This window comes from Lepidochelys olivacea (genome assembly GCF_965140295.1).
Source record: "Lepidochelys olivacea isolate rLepOli2 genome assembly, chromosome: 7".
Classification (NCBI taxonomy): domain Eukaryota; kingdom Metazoa; phylum Chordata; order Testudines; family Cheloniidae; genus Lepidochelys; species Lepidochelys olivacea.
Window position 1 is genome coordinate 28,106,861 of NC_140417.1, and position 12,067 is coordinate 28,118,927.

At 40.0% G+C, this 12,067-nt stretch overlaps 1 long non-coding RNA gene across 1 annotated transcript in view; it reads right to left on the reverse strand.

The window, feature by feature from the left end:
- Positions 1 to 2,560: 2,560 nt before the first annotated feature.
- Positions 2,561 to 12,067, reverse strand: part of LOC311523334 — an 81,736-nt gene continuing 72,229 nt past the window's right edge. The window contains exon 4 of the long non-coding RNA XR_014712317.1: positions 2,561 to 2,758. This is a non-coding gene — a long non-coding RNA (uncharacterized lncRNA). The remainder of the gene's footprint in view (positions 2,759 to 12,067) is intronic.

Below are 12,067 nucleotides of genomic sequence, written 5' to 3' on the forward strand. Positions count from 1 at the left end.
ACAGTTCCAGACACCCTACAACTGTTCATGTTTACCAGGACTTCAAAAGAGTAAGTTCTTTTGTAACAAAGAAATAGAATGGAGATCTAACAATTTACTTTACTGGACTCTCAAAAGTGATAACTAAAGCCCAGAATTATGTTGTATTTGATTACAGTCACATTCATGAAGTATTTGACATTTATATTAATGTGTCACTATGGGTCTTTAACATCAAATGACAACCAGATATCTAAACTACTGCAGATAATTGCACTCATGTGAGTCCCACTGACTTCAACTTCAGATACAATTGCAGGCCTGGGAATGCATTTTGTATCAGCATTGCAAAATGTTTAGATTAAATGTTTATAGTGTGTTAGTTCATCTTTAAAAAACGTCAGAACTTTGACTGTGATATGAACTTACACTTCAAGTCAAATCTTGCTTTCCTTGACTATAATGGAGCATTTCTTGTGGAGATGATAATAATACTTACCTCTTAGATAGCAAAGCATAATGTTTTTAATCTGATAAGGCAAGCACGATTTGGCCCACTGTCCTGTAAATCAATATGATGAGAGCAAATCTACTAGAAAGATCTAATGTATTTGTTGAGTTTACATCTATTTTTAGCAGTTTTATCAGGAGCTCTGTTCTTAGGATGAGTTTTGAGAAACTGACTTGCTACTCCCATGAAGAAAACAGATGCTAAGATTTTGGTTGATCATTTTCTACCTTTGAATCCTCAGTAACTATGCAACCTTAATATTCTCTTAACTTAGTTTTAAGTTAAGACTGGTATCTATATAATATCATGATATTTCTGAGTTGCTCCTTTGAGACAATGAGGTGGAATGCTCAAGAAAAATCATGTCTGTAATTTCAAGCAATTCTGTGCCCTTGCAAAGCTCCATAAGGGCTATTACAGAAGTGGCATAATTTAGGAAATTCTCAAGGCTGCTTTGCCTTGCAAAGGGGGCCCCAACTGATCCTAGCAGCACCTTAATAGAGGAGGTACAAGATACCTGTGTTGCTGCCTAAATCTGGCCTAGCGTAAGCAAAAAGTGTGCAAACTTCTGCCAGGTAGCCTTGCCAATGCACATCAAGCTTGACTTGTAAGATTTCCAACAATTCCAGTCCTGGTCCCCATCTCTCATCTAAAGTGTCTTCATTCTGGGCAGTGACTCCTGCTGTCCTAATTACGGACCTCCTTACTATACAGGATGCTGCTCATTCTGAATTGTGTCAAACTGCGGGCTTGGAAGTGACCATCAAACTCATGTTTACCTTTGATCCATATTTCTATGGACATACGCATTTATTCATTCTATAATTCAGTAAAAAATATTTGGTTACTATAGCAACTTCTTGTACTATTGCACAGATACCTAATTAAAAGTTCATTTATCCATATAACAAGTGAAGTTAATTAACTGTTTACATCAAATATTCTAATCAGATATGTTGCGATGGCAATATTGTTTTAAAAGGACAACTCGTTCCTGTTTCAGACATTTTTGGATCACACAGCATTTATATCACACTTTCAGATTAGAATGCAGAGTTTCATGTTGAGCTCTTTGGTTAACTCAATCGGATTTGTTCAATGTGTACCATTTGGAAATTGAAACTCTACCAATACATAGATAACAGATGCCTTCACATCCAGTATAGCACTGATTAAACAAGAAAAAGGAATGACTATCCCAGTAGAAAGAAAAGAAGGACTTGTGGCACCTTAGAGACTAACAAATGTATTTGAGCATAAGCTTTTGTAAGCTACAGCTCGCTTCATCGGATGCCTTGAGCTTATGCTCAGATAAATGTGTTAGTCTCTAAGGTGCCACAAGTCCTCCTTTTCTTTTTGCGGGTACAGACTAACACGGCTGCTACTCTGAAACCTGCCCCAGTAGAGTGCTTTGAAAAACACTAGCAGCACAAAGGGCATATTATTCAGAGACTGTAATGGTAAACGCTGGTCAGAAACAGTGTAATTAGAAAAAAAAATCAGCCAATAGTATTGCTTTTAAGAATCTCCATAATTTTTCCTATGTGGTTTGTTGTCATAGAAATCTTTCTATTCCCGGTGCAGTCAATCAACTCAAGACCCAGACCCTTCCAAAACAGAGAGGGAAAAGTGCATCTAGTCTTCATTACCAGAACACAAGTATATTTAAACAGAATCAGTTTCCAGCCAAAAGATAATTTGAATTGTAATGTTTAGTCAGATGTGGTGCCCCCATAACTAATTTTGCATCAACACTTCTATTACAGTCTTTACAAGATTTAGCTTAACAATGAAGGTCTACAGCACAAGCTCAGCAAAGTGATTACAAATCTTTATAAAAATATAGAATATGAAACTATGGGTTCACCTGCTTAATTTCTGATTCTATATTCAACAGACTTCATTGCTCATGTTTGAGACACATTTTGGAGAAATTATTTTTTAATCCCTTGCAGACAGTGTATACAACCAGTGGCTACCCTGACGTCTGTTTTTCCTCTTTTCTCTGATCACATTCAAAATGTCATTTGTTTCAAATGATTCTGTCATAAAAGTTAAGTCAGTCTGATTTTTCCCAAATCTCTGAGTTATAGTATATAAATCCCACCAGTGTCCGATAGGCTTAAAACATCCATTAATGTCTTTCCACATTGTCAATCAATATATTTTTAAGCACACATTTTGCTTCAGACTGATATCCAGCACTTACATTTTTATTAATATTCTCTTTTTTTTAATTTCATCTTCTCTGGTCTCCACAGATATTACCTGCAAGGGGAAGAAGAAAGTGCATTACTGCTAATATCAGCCTCTACCTTTCCCATGTTATTATTCACCATAGCTATTTCCTATAATGCTTTTCTTTAATGGATGGGGGAGCAAAAGGCTGCTACTGGAAAAAAAAATGGTCAGTACATCAAATTTTTCCTAACTTTTAGTCTTTTCATTATGGCCTCTTCACAGGGATGAAGTAAAAGCATTTGTACTTGATAGGAAGTGGTCTCAAAACAGCCTGTACTCCCTAAAAGGTATTACTGTATATGGGGGTGTGAATGGAAGAGTTTGAAATGCTCTCTTCTCCCCTTCGCTTTCTTTCCCAACCTGAGCAAGTACAGTTCTGACACAAAGCACAGCAAACCCTATTCCAGCATTTGCCTTTTCTCACCTTCTGTTCTTTCCTTTCCTATTCTGGAAGATGGGTTTGAAAGAGAAAGACCCCCAAATGGGGCCAATCAATTTTTAAAATACATCTTCCCACAGGAGAGATGTCAGTCAGGGAGCAGAACTGGAATATACAAGCATTGGGGTGGAAAGGAAGTGCATGAGTACCCTTGCTGTGATGTCAGACAGTCCAGATTAGCTCTGCAGACAAGAGGAATGATTGGAGCAACACAAGCTGTTTCCCTGGATTGGAAAAATAAACTGAACCCTGTACTTAAGGATGCCTGACATTCCCTATCATCAGACCCTGTTTTCAGTTGCTTATAACTTTGCCAAAATTTTGTAGCACAGGCTGAAGTTTCACATGCCAGGTGCCTGGCTCAAGCTGATTCTTCCCCCCACCCCACCCCCCGCCACACACTGTTTCAGAAAAATAAATGGTCCAGCTGCTTCTGAGAGTGAGAGTAGGGGGGAAAAGTGCCATGTGAAAAAACGGTGCTCTAGAATTCTAAAGAAAAATCATATAACTGTGATTTCTAGCAGTTCTGCACACTTGCAAAGCATGATGGGGGTTGTTATATCAGTGGCACAACTTAGGGAACCCACAGTGCTGTGTTACCACCCTATTCCCCCCAAACCCGGCACCACTTCTATCCCCCTCCAGCCTGTCCCTGTCCTAGTCCTGTCTTGCCTTCCCACCCAACCCTGATTTCCTCCCTGCACCTCCTAGTCCCTTTGCCCAGCCAGTCTCTCTCCCACCACTCAGCTTCCAATCTTTCCCCTTTATCTCTCCTGTCAGCTCTCATTCCAAGTCATCCCTTCACCTCCGGGCATTTTGTACCAATCTACTCCCTCTGCTACCACCCCCTAAGGTCCAGTTCTTGTTCCCTCTGCATTCAAGTCAGGAGCCTTCCTCGCACCCGCTGACTAGATGCCAGCAGCAGCAGCACTTAGACCATAAGACAGTCTCCCTGTTCTCAGTTCCCATACCTGGTGCCTCAGCAGCCAATTGCAGGGAAGCCTCCACAGTTCCCACACCTCGAGGCTGGAGCATGCTCAGGGCAGAGAGATTCTTCTGAGAATTTAGTTGCCAGACAATATCAAGTCTCTACCGAGCATATGTGAACTGCGATTTTTCAGAGGCTTATAACATGGCCAGATTTAGGCCTTTTAAAAATAAATAAATAAATAAATAGCCCCACAGAACCTGCCAAAGCCAAATCCCCGATACAAAAGCTACATTCCTCGCAAATTTCAAGCCCCTGCTCCAAAGCATGACAGCACTAATTTTTCAACACAAAAGCTGTAAAACTTCTTAACATGGATAACACATTTTTCTTACCTTATTCTCAGAAACAATTAAACAATTTCAACTGAAAAACTCCCCCACCCAACAAAACATTAGCCAGAAGCAAACAATCAGCATGGAAAATTTCATGCCTGAACTTTTCAAGTTTGGTAAAGTTACAAGCTACTGAGAAAGTATCAGGCAACCCTATCTATTGGTATCACTATCTGCATCATCTCTCACAGACACTGAGTTAAATTTGATCCTCTGCATTCAGTATTCACATTTTATAACCCAGACACTTTATACTGCACCACAGTCTATGCACAGAATTGTTATTTACCCATTCTTCACCCCCCATAGTCTAAGGCAGAGAGACAATATATAACCGGATTGCCTAGACACCCCTTTGTGGTGCATCAGGGCACAACTCGCTCAGCTGCAGGTCTGCGATGGTCAGGTGCCACCCCTCACAAGTGCAGTGCCATGATGCCTTAGCCCTTCAGCTATGGCACTCTTGAGTCCCACCCCTCTAGGGCATTAGAGTCCATAATAAAATGGAACCAGTGAACTCAAAATCAGGAAGGTTCATCAGCAGAACCCCACCCTTCTGCTCAGGGTTTCTTTCTGTGTAGCCAGTGCCTTTTGTTAGTCTTCCTGGTTCCAGTCATCCCATCCACCAGAAAGCTTGTCCAGGTAGCAAGCGGTCTCAGGCTCTTGGCTGGAATCAGACTTCCCTCCTCAAGGAAGACAAAGAGCTCTGTCCTCCTTTCTGGTCAAGCCCTTCCTGAGCTGGATCTCTTCCTTTTAAGGCCTCTTCCTCTCTCCACTCCTAACAACAACTGCAGGTGTAGCATGGTGGGGCCAATTATGTCCACAGGCCCTTGTTAACTCCCTCCCTGACAGCATGGGGCCTGCGTGCCCCATCACATAGGGGTACCATTATGTGAAATGGCAGTTCGGTCTTACTATGAAATGTCAATTGTCTATTTTATCTGGGCTGTGAAGACTGGTATAGTACACTTAGACTAAATATAAAGAAAACATTTCTAGTTAATGAAATGTAAACCTCAAAGGGCTTTGGCAGTTCAGGTCTGCATGGATAAATGTCTAAAAGCTCAGACACCCAAACAGCTTCCTGGGTACAAAGTGGAGCACAATCCCCAATATTTCAGTCAAGGAGCCACATGATGGAGCTGTTTAAAGACAGAGTTCTATCATCCCCACCAATGCACCCTGAGATGCATACGTGAAATAAGTGGAAGGAATGGTTGAGGTGTGGACAACTGCACTATATAAGGACAGAGGGGGAGCGGATGAATCTTTGCAAAAAGATAAAGAAAAAAAAAAAGTTGAGGACGGTAATCCATACGATCAAAGACGTTGCTAGGCAGCAAGACACAAATCTATGCCAAGAGACCCAGGCAAAACAGCTTGGGATATGTAGAAGGAATTCAGCCATTTCTAACAGCACACGCTACTGCAGTACATACACACCAAGAGTATGTTTACACTGCACATTCCTTATGGCGGCATGTCGGGTACATACTCTGCAAGCTCTCCTAGCATGTGTATAGATGTGAGGCACTACGTAGGCAAGTAAGACATACCTGAAGCCTGTGGGTACATACCCTACACAGTGCTCTATGGGCCCAAGTAGTGCCTCCCCTGTCTACACTGCTACTTTTAGCCGTGTAGCATCTGGCTGTCTCCCTGCTGCCAGACCCTTTCCCCACTTCAGTGAAAGACTCTGGCAACAGGGAAGGGCTCCAGCAGCTCCCTCCTGCTCTTTGTTCTTGTACTGAAGAACAAACAGCAGCTACTATGGACCTCTACTGATGAAGTGAATTTGAAGCAATGAGAGAGACATGAAAGGCTTCATAAATCTATTTTGAGCTGTCCAGTCCCTCAGATGTCATGTAATTTTCTCTATATGCCAGTTTCCTCCCATTAAATATCTTCTCTAAGGTATGTCTAATGTTAAATATTTATATTTAAGATTTACCAAAGCAAGCATTGCTAAAATATTAGCAGTGATATTTCTAGAGAATTAAACCTATAAAACTTAAATATTTTAATTTCCCATGGAGGGGAACCAAAGAACATTGAACTATAAATGTATTACTCTGCAGTTTTCACTGGGGAGGAGGGATTTTGAATAGGATTAATTTTGATACAACTGCACATCATGAAGGAATTTTCACAATTACTTAAATGCTTATTTTGCAGTAGTACCTCAATGCCTCAACAAGCTTGGGCCCCATTGTGCTGGGCACTGTGCAGACATGGAAATTGACAGTCCCTATCACAAAAAACTTGCAGTCTAGAAGACAAGACAAAACAGGTGCAGTAATTATAGCTCTCCACCTGCCTGCCCATTATCAGGCTGTAATTCACTATCGACAGTATAGGAGATGTGAGTTTTGAAGAGGGACTGGAATGAGGACAGGTTGGTGGCTTTATGGATTTTGACTAGTAATTATTCTCACTCAAAGGGGAGCATGAGAGAATGCTTGTCTGTGAAGCAGAGAATCAGACAATCAGCCTGGCATCATTGACAAAGTGGAGGTGAGAGCCAACCATGTGATAACATTAGGGTGAATATGTAGGATGGACTAGCTTTTGGAAGAACTTTGAAAGTAAGGACAAAGGACAAAAAGCTGGTGCAAGTCAGTAAAGTCAATGGAGCTACACTAATTTACACCCACTGAGGATATGGTCCAAAAAGTTTGTGCATAATAGAGTGTCAAGCCAGAAAGATTATTCTAGCAGCAGCATTTGAATGGCCTTGAGCAGAGTGTGCACTCAGCCATCAAGGCCAGAGAGGAGGAGATCACAGTCGTCAAAGCATAAACTGATCATGGATTGGACAAGAGTTTTGGCAGCGTGGGCAGACAGTAAGCGTTGGATACTGGAGATGGTGTTGAGGAAGAAGCAGAATTTAGATATGGCCTGGAAGTGAGTCAAAAGAGGGCCAACTCAAAAGACGAAGCCAAGATTATGGGCCTCAGCAACAGGAAGAATGGTAGTATTGTCTGCTGTGACAGAGGAAGGATGAAAAGCGTTGGGCCTGTGAGGAAGGATTAGGAACTATGTTTTGGCCATTTTAAGCTTCAGTGGCTGACTGGACCTGCAGGAGGAGAAGTCATAAAAAGGCTGAACTTTCTTCCTTCTGCCCAAGCCAAAAGGTACATTTGTGAATTCACCACAAAGATAAGAGGTTAAGACTTGATAGAAATATACTTTTACCTGTGCCTTCATATCCCAGGCCAGGCTTTAAGCACCAGACTACTTACCAATCTACTCACCTTCCCAAATCAAAAATTTCAGGTTTCAATTTGAAAACACAGATATCGCAACACAATTCCATTTTTGCAAAAATGTTGAGAAGTTTGCATTTTCATGCCAATGCACAATGAAAACAAGTTTTGAAAGTTGTCGCGAAATAGAATTGTTGTTCTTCAGTCAGTTCTAGTTGAGAATGAAAGTTAGGGAGGTCATGAGATGAGAAAGGATGGGATTACTGGGACAGATTGAGGTGTTTGACATCCTCCCTATTTTCCTTGTCTATGTATGGAGTGACAGGGGAGGAGGAGCAGAATGTGGTGGAGGATGTTGGGATTAACACTTCAGAACGAACATTTCTAAGAGTGATTTGCGGATTCCAGGAGTCAAAACTACAAAATATCACAGAATCTTAGAAATGTAGGGCTGAAAGGGACCTTAAGAGGTCATCATCAAGTCCTGCCCTCTGTGCTGAGGTAGAACCAATAAACCTAGACCATCTCTAACAAGTGTTTGTCTAACCTGCTTTTAAAAACCTCCAATTATAAGGATTCCACAACCTCTTTTGGAAGCCTATTTCAGGTCTTAACTACCTTTATTGTTAGGTTAGATATAAGGAAAAAATGTCTAAAATTTCCCTTGCTGCAGATTAAGCCCATTACTTCTTGTCCTACCTCCAGGGGAACCCAGGAGGACAATTGAGCTGTGTCCTCTTTGTAACAGCCCGTAACATATTTGAAGACCTATCAGGTTCTCCCCTGCCAAGTCTTTTCTCAAGACTAGACATGCCCAATTTTTTTTTAAATCTTTCCTCATAGATCATGTTTTCCAATCCCTTTATCTCCTCTGGACTCTCTCCAATTTGTCCACATCTTTCCTAAAGTGTGGTACCTAGAACTGGACACAGTACTGCAGCTGAGACCTCACCACTGCTAATTAGAGCAGGACAATTACCTCCCATGTCTTATACATGACGCTCCTGTTACACATCCCAGAATGATATTAGCCATTTTCAGAACTAAATCACACGGTTAACTCATTCAGTTTGTGAACCACTGTAATCCCCAGATCCTTTTCACAGTGCTACTAGCTTGCTGGTTATTTCCCCATTTTGTAGTTGAGCATGTGATTTTTTTCTTCCCAAGTGAAGTACTTTACTCTTGTCTTTATTTAATTTTATCTTGCTTATATCAGACCAATTCTCTAATTTGTCAAGGTTGTTATGAATTCTAATTCTCTCCGCCCAAGTGATTGCAGCCCCACCCAGCTTGGTGTCATCCACAAATTTTATAAGCATACTGGCCACTCCATTATCCAAGTCATTAATGAAAATATTGACTAGTACCAGACCCAAAACTGACCACTGCGAGACCCCATTAGATATGCCCTCCCAGTTTGACAGCAAGCAATTGATAACTACTCTTTGATTATGATGTTTCAACCAGTTGTGCACCCATTTTATAGTAATTTCATCTAGACCACATTTGCCTAGTTTACCTATCCTATGAAAATGTCATGTCAGACACTGTCAAAAGCTTTACTAAAATCAAGATATATCACATCTACTGTTTCCCTTCCCCCTCACCCCCAGTCTACTAGGTCAGTAACTGTGTCAAAAGAGGAAATGAAACTGGTCTTGCATGACTGATTTTTGACAAGTCCATCAGTGTTAATATTGTATTAGAGTAATTTTGATATTGTAAATATACCAGGAGTTTGAGACCTTATATACTTGGTTTTCCTATTATTTTTCAAACAAACAATCTTTTGACATTTTTTTCCTGATTTGTATTCTGGGCTTATCCAGAAAGGATAATTATTTGCCATAACTGTAAAATTAGCCTCAACAACAGTAAAGCAAAATTGCCACTGACTCGTTCTCCCCTCCGTTCCCCAGACACTTTTCTCCATGCAGTTGGCCATTTTTTCTTTAAATCTGCTGCATCTACAGTTTTTCATCAAATCAGATCAGGTGGCATCACTACAGTTGAACTCACCTTACAAAGCCTGAATATTTTAAGTGCAACGTTTTAAGAAAAAATATCCCAATTAAAAAAAAACACCACAAAGATTATTACAGTAATAAAATAGCTAGTGAAAAGGCAAAAGAAACTTGTCCATATACTGTAGGTTTACAGAAGGAAATAAGTACCGACCAAAAGGAAACTGCCTCTCATACAATTAATTTTCATTATACATTCATCTGCATATGTTACTTATGTGAAGGACCTCGGTTTTCTAACAAGTTCTCTCTGCCACATGGCAAGATTTCAGTGCCTGTGCTGTATTTTATAATTACAGACAGAAATGTGCAGCCATCTATTGAAGAGTGGATGGATTAATAGAACATTAAAGCATTTCAGAGATGAACACAGGAAAATATTCCTTTGTTGGGTACACCTTTCAAAATACTAATTAATTTATACCTCCATCTTCACAGGTCCTCCAAAAATAGTTTGACATATGAACGTGACAGAAGAGATGTTTCCTTCCAGAAAGTATCCATTCTGTTCCAATTTCTAATGGAGTCTCCTGTGTATGCCCAGGAGATGAGTGTATCATTCTAGAATCATGTACTTTGATTAAGAAATGCCTGCTGAGGACCAGATTATGAATCCCTTTCTTGCACTGGTATGCAAATACTCACAGGAATAGCGAAGACAGGGATGATAACAGGACTACTTATGCAAGTAACTGTTCACCAGTGGAAGTAGGGAGTTCATAATCTGGCCCTCAACGTCATGTGCCCCATTAAAAGAACCTCCTTAAATAGTGGCACTGAAACTCATTAGTTAAGGAAATAATTATGGCCAATAAGCAGTCATGGGATAAGAGGGAAAGTCCTCCTCAACAGCTGGTTAAAAGATAGAAAACAAAGGGTAGAAATAAATGGTCAGTTTTCACAAAAGAAAAAGGTAAATAGTAGGGGCACCCCAAGGATTTGTACTGGGACCTGTGCTGCTCAATTAAATCATAAATGATCTGGTTAAAAAGGGCAAACAGTGAGGAGGCAAAATTGCAGATGATACAAAATTCCTCACAACCACTAAGTCCAAAAGAGGACTGTGAAGAGTTGCAAAGAGATCTCACTAAACTGGGTGACTGAGCAATAAAAATGATAGATGAAAATTCAGTGTTCATAAGTGCAAAGTAAGGCACAGTGGAAAACATAACCCAAGCTATACATACAAAACGATGTGGTTTAAATTAGCTCTTATCACTCAAGAGACTTCTTGGAGTCATCGTGGATAGCTCTCTGAAAACATCTGCTCAGTGTGAAGCAGCAGTCAAAAAAGTTAATAATGTTGGGAACCATTAGGAAAGGGATAGACACTAAAACAGCAAATATCATAATATCATCATATAAATCCATAGTACATAAACCTCTTGAATACCATGTGCAGTTCTGGTATCTCCACCTCAAAAAAAGATATATTAGAATTGGAAAAGGTACAAAGAAGGGCAAAAAAGTGATTAGAGGTATAGAACAGCTTCTACACCAAGAAAGATTCAAAAAAGATTAGATCTAATTAGCTTGGAAAAGAGCCAACTAAGGGGGGATATGACAGAGGTCTATAAAATCATGACTGGTGTGGAGAAAGTGAATAAGGAAGTGTTAATTTACCCCTTCCCATAACACAAGAACTAGGGGTCACCCAATGAAATTAATAGGCAGCAGATGTAAAAATATACATAAGGAAGTACTACTTCACATAATGCACAGCCAACCTGTGGAACTTGTTGCCTGGGATGTTGTGAAGGCCAAAAGTGTAACTGGTTTCAAAAATAAGAATTAGATAAATTCATGGATAACAAATCCATTAATGTTCAGGGCCAAAATTACCACTGCAATTGTCATTTTTTAAATTTCATATTCATAGAACACTCACTAAACTCCCAAAGTTCTATTCCAGCATTCACTTCCAAATCCATCAAGATCTAGAGGGTATATCCTCAAGCCAGTACTTAATGTTAGTTTATTTCTGTAACTAAACCACTGAACCACCACAATGACAAACACTTTAGACATTTGTAATAACAATAGTTGAAGTTAATGGGACTTAGGTTTCTAAGTCACTTAAGCACTTCTGAAAAATTTACCCTATGTTTTTCCACAGTTAAAGCCTCCATCACATAAATGTTTGCTGTAGAAAATGATCTACAATGTTCAGTGGTACTTCAAGTTGACATATCCTTTATGTAACTTAGCTCAGTTTAACTCTGTGTGCCCCCTACATATTCAGCAAAGAGACACATAGAATTAAGCAGCTGTTCCTTCTGAATGTCTTTTTAAGAAAAAAAAATCAGTCTGTGTCTGCAGTTCTATAAAAGATATGGCTGCA